The 13,231-nt window shown below is 40.2% G+C and overlaps 1 long non-coding RNA gene across 3 annotated transcripts in view; it reads right to left on the reverse strand.

Annotated features, from left to right (window-relative positions):
* Positions 1 to 8,380: 8,380 nt before the first annotated feature.
* The window catches only part of LOC149125136 (uncharacterized), a 146,093-nt gene continuing 141,242 nt past the window's right edge, over positions 8,381 to 13,231 (reverse strand). The window contains exons 2-4 of one of the 3 annotated variants that reach the window (XR_016212583.1): positions 11,451 to 11,578; positions 10,464 to 10,593; positions 8,384 to 8,488 (exon numbers count right to left, since the gene is read on the reverse strand). This is a non-coding gene — a long non-coding RNA (uncharacterized LOC149125136). Of the gene's footprint in view, positions 8,489 to 10,463; positions 10,594 to 11,450; positions 11,579 to 13,231 lie in introns of all 3 variants that reach the window. The other 2 variants (XR_016212584.1, XR_016212582.1) reach the window with 2 other exon arrangements.

The following is a 13,231-nucleotide window of genomic DNA, read 5'->3' on the forward strand; positions in this document are numbered from 1 at the left end:
GGCTTACGGAGAAGACAAAGGGGCATATGGCAGAGTTACTGTGAGTTCAAAGAAGGAGAAACTTCCTCCCTAAGTAGAAGAGCTCAAATCCCGAGACCCAAGAGGGTGTGATGAATCCCTCCCCCCCGATTTTTCCCCTTTCCTATGGCAGTTATGCTTAGGCATAGCTGCTGATAGAGTCATGGCAAGGTTTCAGCAGAACCACTGTTTATGGGGTCAGCTTCCTAGAGACAAGAGTGACAAGGGGAGCTCCAGGAAAATGGAAACTAATGAGAAAAACATGGTGAGGATCGAACTTAGAAAAGTAAGCCCATAAAATTGGTTCTGAACTCTGGAACTCATCCTTAAACTATGCCTGCATGGACCTGGCACCAATTAGCCTATCAAAGACTGAAAACTAAACTAAAAGGTAGATATTTGTCTAAGTCTTATTCTAGTTATTACACACATGACACTGCAAAGATTTGGAAAATAGAATTAAAGCAGCATTTATCAAATCAGGGCCTCAGATATTGAAAGAAAAATCAGGGAATAAGATGAAGAACAACTCTGTACACACACATTTGGTAATATAGGTGAAATGCATAGAACAAACAATCGAAACCCATAATCCACCACCAAAAATGCACCCAAGATGAAAGAGGAAACAGGAAGAGTCCTTAAAGTATAAAAGGAAATTAAATATATAGCTATAAATATGCCATAGATAAAGTCTCAGGCCCAGATGATTTCATTGATAAACACCACCAAACACTGAAGTAGCACCTTGACAGTATGGACTCCATTTTGGAGCACTTGAGACTGCATTCTGGGAAAGTAACCGCCCCCCCCCCCCCCCCCCGTGAGACTCTGGTCTGAAACTATGATCTCAAATAGTCAGACAATAGCAGTGCACTACATCACCCTTGACAGAGCACAGAAAACCCCTAGCATGATTGCTCAGGCTTGAAAATAGAAAGGTTGCACCTGGGTTAATGATAAAGATGTGATTTGTCTATGTCTTACATATAATTTGGATTAATGTTAAGATCATAAATGATAATTGTACGATTATAACTGGTATTGTCAAGATTATGATGGATATTAATTTCACCTAGGTCTTAGGTTATGTTGACCTCAGTTACTATGTACTCTCTTTTTGATCTTAGCAACCGTGTATAGCAACTGTGCATCCCACCCCCCCTCCCGATTTTGCGGTTTTTGCCTTTATAAACCCTATGCTGTAGTTCCTCGCTGCTGCTCTGTTCTGGTTTGATCAGAGAGCCCCAGCATGCTGGAAAAATTAAAAAAAAAAAAAAAACCTTTGCAATTTGCATGAGAGAAGTCTTTTGGAGTCGTCCCTCGGGGCGGTGGGCGTTCTTGACCTTAACAACACTAAAAGAAATTTGAGGACTGGAGTGTTGTAGTGTAGCAGGTTAAGTTTACCCCTGTGATGCCAGCATCCCATATGGGTGCCCATTAGAGTCCCAGCTGCTCCACTTCTGATCCAATTCCATGCTAATGTGACTGGGAAAACAGCAGGAGATGGCCCAAGTACTTGCAAGGGCCCTTGCACCATGTGAGAGACCCAGAAGAAGCTCCAGGCTCCTAGCTTTGACCTGGCCCAGTCCTGGCCATTGCAACCATTTGGGGAGTAAACCAGCAGATGGAAAATCTCAATCTCTCTCTCTGTATTTCTTTCTCTCCACCACCGTTCTGTAACTCTGCCCTACAAATAAATAAAATATAAATCTTTAATTAAAATTTAAGAAATTTCACAGATCCTACACAATCTCTTTCAAAAAATAGAAGACGAAGGACATTTCCCACCTTATTTTAAGAGGCCTACATTAGCCTGATACCAAAATTACATAAGATAAGAGAAAACCACAAATCAATATCCCTTGGGAGCATAAATGCAAAAATCCCGAATACAATATTAACAAATTGAATTCAACAATACTTTTTTTAAAAATACACAATGACCAAGCAATTTTTATGCTAGGAATGCAAAGTTGGCTTAATATTAAAAAATCAATCAATATTATCTACTGTACTAATGTTCTAATGAAGAAAAGTCACAAAATTATCTTGACTAATAAGAGAAAACATACAAAAAACATCAATATTATTTGGTGATAAAAATTCTCAGAAAACTAAGAATTAAAGAAAACTAACTTTCTTGATGTAACATAATTCTAACATCATGCATGTAAGGTATGGCTTTTTAAAAAATGTCTGGTGGGAAGCCAGCATTGTGGTGTGGCAGGTTAAGTTGCTGCTTGCAATGCTGCCATCCCATGTTGGAGTGCCAGTTCAAGTCTCAGTTACCCAGCTTCTGTTCCACCTTCCTGCTAACGTTCCTGGGGAGGCCATGGAAGATGGCCCAAATAATTGGGCCCCTGCCACCCATGTGGGAGACCAGGGTTGAATTTCTTGCTTGTGGTCTTTGTTTGACCTAGAGCAGCCTGTGTGCCATTTGGGCAGTGAACCAGCAGATGGCAGATCCCTCCCCCCTCTGTCTCTGTTGCTCTGCCTTTCAAGTGTAAAAATAAAGAACTTTTAAAATTCTTTTTTAAATTTTCATTTCATTTGAATGGCAGAGAAACACAAAGATTGAGACACAGGGACAGAGAGACATCTTCCATCTGTTGATTCACTCCCCAAATATCCATAACAGCCAGGACTGTACCAAACCAAAGCCAGAAGACTGCAACTCCATCTGGGTTTCCCAAATGGGTGACAGGGACCCAAATATGCAGTCATCATTTGCTGGCTCCTAGGATGTGCACTAGCAGGACGCTGGGAATCAGAAATGGAGCCAGGACTCAACATCATCAAAATGTCCATTCTCCCAAAAGCAATTTATAGATTCAGTGCGATACCAATCAAAATACCAAAGACATTCTTCTCAGATCTGGAAAAAATGATGCTGACATTCATATGGAGGCACAGGAGACCTCGAATAGCTAAAGCAATCTTGTACAACAGAAACTAAGCTGGAGGCATCACAATACCAGATTTCAGGACATACTACAGGGCAGTTGTAATCAAAACAGCATGGTACTGGTACAGAAACAGATGGATAGACCAATGGAACAGAATTGAAACACCAGAAATCAACCCAAACATCTACAGCCAACTTATATTTGATCAAGGATCTAAAACCAACTCCTGGAGCAAGGACAATCTATTCAACAGATGGTGCTGGGAAAACTGGATTTCCACGTGCAGAAGCATGAAGCAAGACCCCTACCTTACACCTTACACAAAAATCCACTCAACATGGATTAAAGACCTAAATCTACAACCTGATACTATCAAATTATTAGAGAACATTGGAGAAACCCTGCAAGATATAGGTATCAGCAAAGACTTCTTGGAAAAGACCCCTGAGGCACAGGCAGTCAAGCCAAAATTAGCATTTGGGATTGCATTAAATTGAGAAGTTTCTGTACTGCAAAAGAAATAGTGAGGAAAGTGAAGAGGCAACCAACAGAATGGGAAAAAATATTTGCAAATTATGCAACTGATAAAGGATTAATAACCAGAATCTACAAAGAGATCAAGAAACCCCACAACAACAAAACAAACAACCCACTTAAGAGATGGGCCAAGAAACTCTAGACATTTTTCAAAAGAGGAAATCCAAATGGCCAACAGACACATGAAAAAATGTTCAGGATCACTAGCAATCAGGGAAAGGCAAATCAAAACCATAATGAGGTTTCACCTCACCCCGGTTAGAATGGCTCACATACACAAATCTACCAACATCAGATCTTGGCGAGGATGTGGGGAAAAGGGACACTAACCCACTGTTGGTGGGAATGCAAACTGGTCAAGCCACTATGGAAGTCAGTCTGGAGATTCCTCAGAAGATCTTACTAATGGATGAATTTTAGGGATCTGACATGGACTAGAAAAAGGTACTGAGATGTTTAAGATAAAGTTGAAGCTAAGGATGGGTTTCACACATGAGCTGAGGGAAACATTTGTATGTGAATGAAAGTTAAAATGGCTTTATTTTATTTTGTTCTTATAAGTTTTCCATATCTTGTTACTATTGACCAGAAGTCAATAGCCTTATGTTTTAGATCAGTAACTCCATAAACATGAAATTCTTTTAAAATTCTATTTGATATCTGTGTGGTTATTGCTTCACATACTATTAGATAAGCCTAAACAGAATTTGAAGTGCATCTTATCATAATAAATGTAAACAGAGGACACAGAAAGGAAATATTTATCAATTTACCTGGAAGAAAATGAATATATGTTCACTGATGGAAAAAAAGAACCCTCTCAGTTGAAAATAGAATAATGGATGGAAAAATACCCTAACACCAAAATTATTCTTACACAAATTTTGTTTGTTAAGAATAATCATTTGATTAATCATATGGCTGACTATATGGGATGGGTAAAAGAAATATTTATAATGGCAGTATACTGGGGTTAGAAATGGAAGTATTCTCATGGAGACATAGCTCATGAGAAATAAAACCTAGGATTTTGTTAGATGGGTGATATCTATATGGTTTTCCAACATTTGCTCCATGCTAGTTGTATCAATGCTTCTCAAACTTTCTTCCACGGTAAGGACTCATAAAAAATGATAGTATTGATATATGCAATACACATAAGTGAGATTTAAGCCCAGGTCCTTGTGTAGTATTTCTGATGCCATTTCTCTCTTTTCCACTCAATGTAATAGAGTTGATAGGCTGAGAATTAAAATCATGCGACTATAGGCATAAAGCCCACTAGCTTCTTGAACTCCCCCAATTAATTTTCATCTGCAACTCCGAAGTCCAAAACTCATTCACAAGTCCTCAGAATCTACAGACAGGGTTTAATTTCCCAGCTTACAACTTTCACAAGCTTCTCCACCATTCTTCTCCACCTCAGCCACCTCGTGACTACTCTCAAAGTGCTAGAGCTGTCCCCGCGCTGCCTCACTCCAAAACAAGACACCACTTCCTTTTCTCAGAAAATTCAGCCAACATGCGGCTTTATCCTTCAAGAGTCTTTGATCAAAAAATTCTGTAAAGTCAGTCTCCTCAGCCAGGGATCTTTGTCTGTCTTGTCACTGACATAGCTGAAGTGCCTAGAATATTATCTGGCTCATAGGGCATGTTCAGTAAAATCCTGTTTATGGGACATTTTGAAAACATAAGGTAACTACAAAGCAGAAAAGTAGTCAATTCTGTTCAGAATCATTCTTCAGCCCTCGACTAATCTCCTAGGACCTACCCACTCTTCCCACTGAGAAAACCTCATTTTTACTTGATTCCAGCTTCCAGGAGAAAGCAAACCAGGCAATCTCATAGAATAATCTTCCGGAAATGCTGTAATGACCACAGGAAATACAGCCTTTTCTAGTGCTCTGTGGAGGAGTTGGAGTTCTTTTATTCCAAATCCAACATTTTAGAACAGGATTTTATGTTACTGTTGCATAATCCAAGTCTCAAATGTTTACTCCAAACGTAAAATTCTTCCTAGCCCAAAGGTGATAGAGAAGGAAATACGCTTGCTTTTAGCACAAAGTGCCAGCTAAAGCTTGAAAGTTCTAGGGTTTTCCTCCTTCTGAAACACTTGAAAGAATCCAGATCGATTGTCCTTCTCTGCCCCCTTGCAAACACAGCAGACCTTGAAAGTTGAAAGAATAGTGAGCATGTCCTAATCACAGATAATTTCAGCATTAACAGGATGCAAGAAGGAGAAAATTTGTCTCTGTTTATAGACTCAGGAGCATCATGCCCTCTCCTAACTGCACACATGCAAAGATGTCCTTGGATCTGCTCTAATTCTTTTTATTTTTTAAATATATCATATACAAAGTGCCGTGTGATGACTGTTATTAGTAACGTATCACTACTGGCCTTTCTTTGAACCACTGTGTTTTGATACTTCAGCTAAGTGAACAAAGCAGTAATTCATACCCAATGTCTTCTAGTTTCGTTGCCAAACTGCCACGTGGTGTGAAAGAAGTTTCTTCCAAAAGAATAATTTAAGGATTTGGAATATAGGGAACATACATGTATATACTCAAAACAATAAAATCCTACATCATAAAGGGAGAAATCAGAGGCTACATGAGCACAGCTTGAGACTCAAGAGCAGGTAACCCTTCTCGCTACCCCAAAACTCCAAGGCTAAGCATGTAGACAGAGTTTGGATAAAGGTTTAACAGCAAACAGAACTGTTATTCCATTTTGCCAGGTTTCTGACTCATCCTTGGAATTTTATGTGATTCCTAAGGAAATAAAGGCAAAACAGTAGGTGTCTAGATCTACAAATGGGGTATGAAATTAGCAGCCTATGGATAAACAAGGACCATAGAAAAGTGAAGTTGAAGGGGAATGGCTGGAGAAGGGTGGGACAAAGTTCTCTTAAATAAAAACATGCAATGTTATCAAACATGAAATTTCCAATGTTTGAATGTGGTGACAAAATAAACTATTATTTTGATAACCATAAGCTTCATTTCCCTACTGCAAGTTATCCTCAGATGTGATAAGGCTCAGTAATTATATTTAAGAAATTAAAGATGGTCAGGAAAAACTTCTTTTCCCATAAGAAGATACTGGAAAATGAGTTCGTGGAAAAATAAGATTAAAAGTTAAGTCTATGCTAGTGCAAAAAAGAATTTTAATGCATGCAGTTTTTCATAATATGTATTTCCAATGAATATTTTGAAGGTCCTTTGCATTTAAAAAAATGAATTCTACACAATAATTTCTATTTTCCTAAAGCCTTTGAAAGATTTGATGTTCAGTCACAAACACATTTTGGATGTTCGTATGAGGGAACATGTAGTATTATACAATCTCCATCCCAAAACTACAATCCTGGGCTTTCTCTATCATGTTAAGTGAAGTAGAATTACTCAATGGAGCTAAAATGTTGCTCAGTTGGAAAAAGGAGGCAGTCTTGCCCTGGACTGATTATGAGGGAACTGAATACTGAAATCGTCACCTGACAAAGCCTCAGGGAGCCTGAAGCATTACTGCCCAAAGCTTTTTAAGTTTTTCAAGAACTTATAAAGAAATAAGATACGAAGAATAAAACAGGGATAAATAATTTCCACACTTACAAGAAATTCCATACCTACTACTTGTTTGATCAGCTTGCTTGATCTGTTTTTCTCTAATTAAATAAAATGGTGGGGTAGAAAATGAGAATTTAAGGCTTTCTACTAACAGAAATTACAGATCAAGTTATATGCCATCTTATCCACTACTATGTGCATCCAACGAAATCATGTGATGATCTTAGAATGAAGGTCGAAGTGTGAAAAAAGGCTTCCTCGGAACACTGAATATTGAATTGGAGAGGTAGGTGTTTGGCTCAGCAGTTAGGATGCCATTTGGGATGCTTGCATCTCAGCTCTACTTCTGATTCTGGTTCCTGCTAACATACATGTGGGACACCCAGACTGAGATCCCAGTTTTGGCCTGGCCTTGCCTGAATTATTGCAGGCATTTGGGGGATGAACCAGTGGATGGAAAAATCTCTCTCTGTGTGTATGTGTGTGTATATTTCTGCCTTTCAAATAAATGAATAAACAAATATTTTTAACTTGACAATTTGTAAAAGAAGCAAAGATGGGTCTGTGTGAAATTAGGGTTGAGAGCTGGCGTTGGTATGGAGAAAACTTCTAGAACAAGTAAAGAGAAGCCTGACATTATCTTTCCAATCTGATACTCCACTTAGGTTTTTTTGGACCAATGCTCCAAGTTAATTAATTCATTGAAATCTCTGGCACTGAAGAGGCGAATTCTTGCCATTGCAAAGACAAACTCTTGACCTTTGCCACAGTTCTGTTTAACATCAGTGGTATGGACCTAGCAGGGCAAAGGGCAATCCACACGGACACTTAGTGAAGTTGTCTCCTCCTGCAAAGTGGGAATCAGAGTTCCAACAGCTTGGGACTGACCTCCTTGTATCCTATTTCTTCTTCAGAGAATGAAATTGTGATATAAGCCTTTAATTTTCCCTGTACCCCTTTCAATAACAAATTTCCCAAATTTTAGTTAAGTATAGGGGCACCCAGCTGGAGACTTTATTTCCAGTCTTTGGTGTAATTAGGAGTGGCTGTGGACTAGCAAAAGTGGTTTTGCAAATTTTGTGTCATTTATTTGAAACCTGAAGCCACTAGGTCTCACTCTCCCCCTTTCCATTATGAGAAGCGTCACCACCTTAGACCCAGCGATGGGAGCCCCATGTTGAAGATGGCAGTCTTCTTGTGCACCTGCAGGGGGACCTGAGGAACAACCCGAACAGTGAGGCCACACCAGCATTGTACCACTTCCCCTTGGACTCTCAACCTGACATAGAAGAAAAAAAATACTTCTGGGTCATCTATCATTTTAATGACTTTGGTTTGGGTTCTGTCTTACCTTAGTTTAACCTGCATCCTACTTACTGCAGAAGGTCCTGAACAATCTCTGAAGTATGTTCCAGTTCTGGATGTCAATAAATAATGGATGAAACATAAGTTTTGCTTTAGGAATAAAACAAAAAGAATAAACATTGTTTCCCTGCCAATAGCAATCACAGAAGCACATGTTATAGCTTGAAATCAACTTGTAAATGATAGTCTTTGCTTCTCTTTCTCAGCACCTCAGACTAAGAGGCCCCTTCACGACATCATTTAATTGCTCTGTTAATCACTTTCAATATCCTTCCATTTTACTAACAGGCAGTATGACAATAGATTACCTTCATTACAAAGGCTATCTTCAAGTTCCCACAGGCATTTAGTAAAGTTCCATTATCCCCAGGCATAATCCTATGAGAAGATTAGATCACTAAAAGTGATTTTTTTTTTTTTTGGCCAATCAGCATAAAGCAGCCAGAGAGAGGGCTTGTAGTAGATGTGAGAGATGTGAGTTTTGAAACCTGAAACTTTGATGTTCACATGGGGGAGCTGGGAAAGTCAACTTAAATCGACTAAAATCTGTCCTTCCTTACCAGGTCAATTCCCCACAAAGAATACAAAAATCTTTCATCATGTTTTAAAAGCCCAGATGTAAGTACTTGATTTTATATAAATTTCAGAGTCACATAAAACTACTATTGTATAAATTATTAAAATTTTATCAGCTATATTTTTATTTGAAACTTTATGGGAAATCTCAATGATCTGGAAAGATCAAGAGCTATTTGACTAAATCGAATTCTTAGATGTAAATTTAAGCTTTGTTATCTATTGATGTCTAAGGAAGACAACCCCATGATTGATGACAGATGCATTCAGAAGCAAGAGAGTATTTCATTCAAAGAGATTTGGACAGCCCATGGCCCAGCTGTAGCCTTCATTGCCATGGAGTAAGTAGAAGTGATATCTAAAGGAAGGACTAAAAGACGAGAAGTGCAGGGATAGAGTCTGATGCTTCACATATCTACTCACCCATCCCCTACCTCTCACCTATCTCCCACACTCAGCCAGAGTCACTGTCTAAAAATACAAATCTGAGCATCCTCGTGCTGTTGCTTAAAATTTACAAATGATTTACCAAACCCCTTAGAAAAAATTTTAAATCCTAAGTCCACCAAAATTGTGCTATAGCCCTGTATTATGGGCATAAGTATCTCAAATTTTATTCCAGGTTCTTGTCCTCACAGAGAAAAGAATTCAAAACAGAGACATAAATACAGTGTACAAGTGAAAGCAGCATTTATTTAAAAGAGAGAGGGTGAATATACATTCATGTGTAAGTACAGGCAATCACACATAGACAGATACCTGTCATGAGTGGGCCAGAGAGTTTCCTATGAGGAGAGAGAAGGGAGAAGGCCAGAGAAGGACCCACAAGCATGGTTTCAGAAGCCAAGAGAAAAAGAAAGTTCTCATGAGATCAGATTTTTATGAGATAAGCGGTTGTACCCCAACTGTATAGAGAAACAAGGTGCTCAGTGTTTGGGAGGCTTCCTGAGAACATGTCTGTGTGGAATTTAAGTTCCCCGTGGTCATCATGGTGTCTCCTCCTTCCTTCTGCTGTTTGAGACACAGTGCATTATGGGTAAGTGGGCATACTGGATTGGCAGGTAAGGAGGTACAGTTACTGGGCTACAGAGAAATTATGAAAAAAAAAATTCCAGCTTTATTTATTCCTACCTAACTCCCTGCCTAGTTCCCCATATCACGTCGACCCAAATTACCTCTCCGATGTCACTTCAAATCATTCTCCCCACTATTATCATCATACTGGGCATGCTGGTTATTATATTTGAATTATGCTATGCCTCCAAAGTTGAAATCCTGACTCCTGAGACTTGGAGTATGGTTGGAAACAGAGCTATTGCAAGTGTAGTTAGTTAAGATGGGATCCTTCTAGAATAATTCAGTACAGCTAGTGTCTTAAAGAAGGGGGAAATTTGGACATCAATGTGTATGGGGGGAAGGCGATGAAAATATATACAGATTGAGGTGCTGTTTCTGCCAGCAAAGAACATAAAGATTGTCAGCAAATTACCAGAAGCCAGGGCAGAAGCCTGGAAGATTCCTCCTCACAGCCTTCAGGAGAAATCAGTTCTGCCAGTCCCTAAATGTCAGGCAGTGGAAAGGCACACAGCACCCTCCAAATTAAGAAGGACTTTGGAGACCTGCAAATGAAGAAAGAAGCTCCACATAAGGATAAAATAGTTTATTAGGGCAACTTAACATATGGAATTCCAGGCTGGTGTGGACAACAGTGTGCACAAAATGTGGAGCAAGTCTGTCCACACACCATGATATTAGAGGCGTGATTTTATACTTTCTGAAACCATAAGGGAGCTGGGAGTTGGAATTTGTGTTACCACATCTTTACTGTTTTTTATTTTGTCTCTTTGAAAGAAAAAGCAGGGACCGGCACTGTGGCGTAGCAGGAAAAGCCACCACCTGCAGTGCCAGCATCCCATATGGGCACCGTTGGGTCATGGATGCTTCACTTCCAATCCAGCTCTCTGTTTCTGGCCTGGGAAAGCAGCAGAAAATGGCCCAACTCCTTGGGCCCCTGCACCCGCGTGGGAGACCAGGAAGAAGCTCCTGGCTCCTGGCTTTGAATCGACACAGCTCCGGCCATTGTGGCCAATTGGGGAGTGAACCAGCAGATGGAAGACCTCTCTCTCTTTGCCTCTCCTTCTCTCTCTGTGTGTAACTCTGACCTTCAAATTAATAAATCAATCTTAAAAAAAAAAGAAAGAAAAAGCAACAGACAGATGACAGAGGGATCTATATGCTGGTTCACCCACCAAATGTCCATCAGAGCCAGGGCTGGGACTGACTGAAGCAGGGAGACAGGAACTGAAACCAGGTCTCCCACATGGGTGCCAGGGACTCAAGTACTTGAGTCATCATTTGCTGCTGCCCAGGGTGCATGAGGCTAGAACTAGAAGCCGAGTAGGGACTCAAACTCAAGCACTCCAATGTGGGCTTCGGGTGTCTCATTTGGCATGTTAAAGCTAAGCCAAATACTCACCCCTTCCTTTACCTTTCTTTAAGGACTAGCTCCTTGAGTGCCTGTTGGACTGTCCACCTTATCAAAAGGCTCGTGATCACACCTCAGTTATGGCTGGGCAGTGGTGCAAATTAGGCCAGTAGGTGGTCCTTGAGGGAGAGAACAAACAAAATGCATGGTGAGAGTCCAGATAGTGTATTTTGGTTTGCTGCCACACACTTGACCTTGTCCTCCTACAGAACTGATCAACAACTTGTGTGCTTTCAGCCCTTCGGCTTGTGGCACTTTTGTTACAGCAGCCCTAACAAGTAAACACACTGGGATTCTGGCCACTCAGCATGGCCCCTTCCTCACAAGTACCCTTCACCTGCCACAGTAGTTTCCCTCGTCTATTCCTAGCTATGCCATCCTTAAGCCTTGCTTTGCCATTGTTTGTTCCAAAGAGAGAATCTTACCTTCCCACACTAGGTAAGAACCCTCTTCGTCCCCAGCCTACACTTACCCTAAATTCTACTGGACCTTACGATTCCTCAAAGCTCTATACCCTCCTGAGCTATCCCATTGTTTTCTTACTGCCCATCTTCTGTGTTTAGCATTGTGCCAGGTAAGGGACCACATCCATCTCATTCACAGTGGTATTCTCTTTGCCTGTTCCAGCAGCTGGCACATTATTTGTGCTCAAGAACTATTTATTGACTAACTTCTTTGATGTTAACTTGCACTTCTCTGTTCTCAAATATCGTCTCAAAGATCCCACACCCTTAGTAGTAATTCGCATCCAAATATTTCTACCCTCATGTATATATTCATGTGCCTGAAGGCAGCTTCATAGTTTTATAATTTGTTGTTGTCATACCTAACATTTTATTCCATTCCACCACACATCTGTATAAGCAATAACTTGTAAATGTACTAGAGTCCAGGAATGTTTTTGATTTGGGTCCTATATTACTGAAAAGAATCTGAATTATTTGGCAAGCTGACACCCTCATAAGATTCTATCTGTACAGCGAGGCAGATGAAGGAAACTGAGAGAGAACACTACAGGAATGAAGCACTTTTTTTTAAGATTCATTTTATTTATTTGAAAGACAGAGTTACAGAGAGAGGTAGAGTCAGAGAGAGAGAGAGGGAGAGGTCTTCCATCCGCTGGGTCACTCTCCAAATGGCCACAACAGCCAGAATTGAGTGGATCCAAAGCCAGGAGCCAGGAGTCTCTTCTGGGTCTCACGTGTGGGTGCAGGGGCCCAGGTATGCAGGCCATCTTCCACCGCCTTCCCAGGCCATTGCAGAGAGCTGGGTTGGAAACGGAGCAACCAGGACTCAAGCTAGCACCCATGTGGGATGCTGGCACTGCAGGCCAGGGCTTCAACCTACTACGCCACAGCACCAGCCCCTGAAGCACATTTTCATAATTTTTTATTTATAGAAGGGGAACAAATTTCATGTATTCCATATATACACTTTTAGGGGCATTGTGATACTTCCCACGCTACCCTCCCTCCCTCCTCCTTCCTTTCTTATTCTTCTAACCTTTACAATGACATACTTTCAGTTTATTTTATAATCATAAGCTTAACCTTCCACTAAGTAATGAATTCAACAAATAGTAAGAAGGAAAAAGCACTATTCCTCAATCATAGAGACAAAGCTATAAACAATCACCAAATCTCAAAATGTCAATTTCACTCATACACTTTACATTTTTAGTACTCTCTTAATAACCACAAATCAGGGAAAACCAAATAGTTATTTAACCTGAAAACTTCTGGTGATGTACTGAATTGAGGGATTTGGCGAGA

This window comes from Oryctolagus cuniculus, chromosome 8 (assembly GCF_051225735.1).
Source record: "Oryctolagus cuniculus isolate XC-2025 breed Fujian yellow rabbit chromosome 8, ASM5122573v1, whole genome shotgun sequence".
NCBI lineage: Eukaryota > Metazoa > Chordata > Mammalia > Lagomorpha > Leporidae > Oryctolagus > Oryctolagus cuniculus.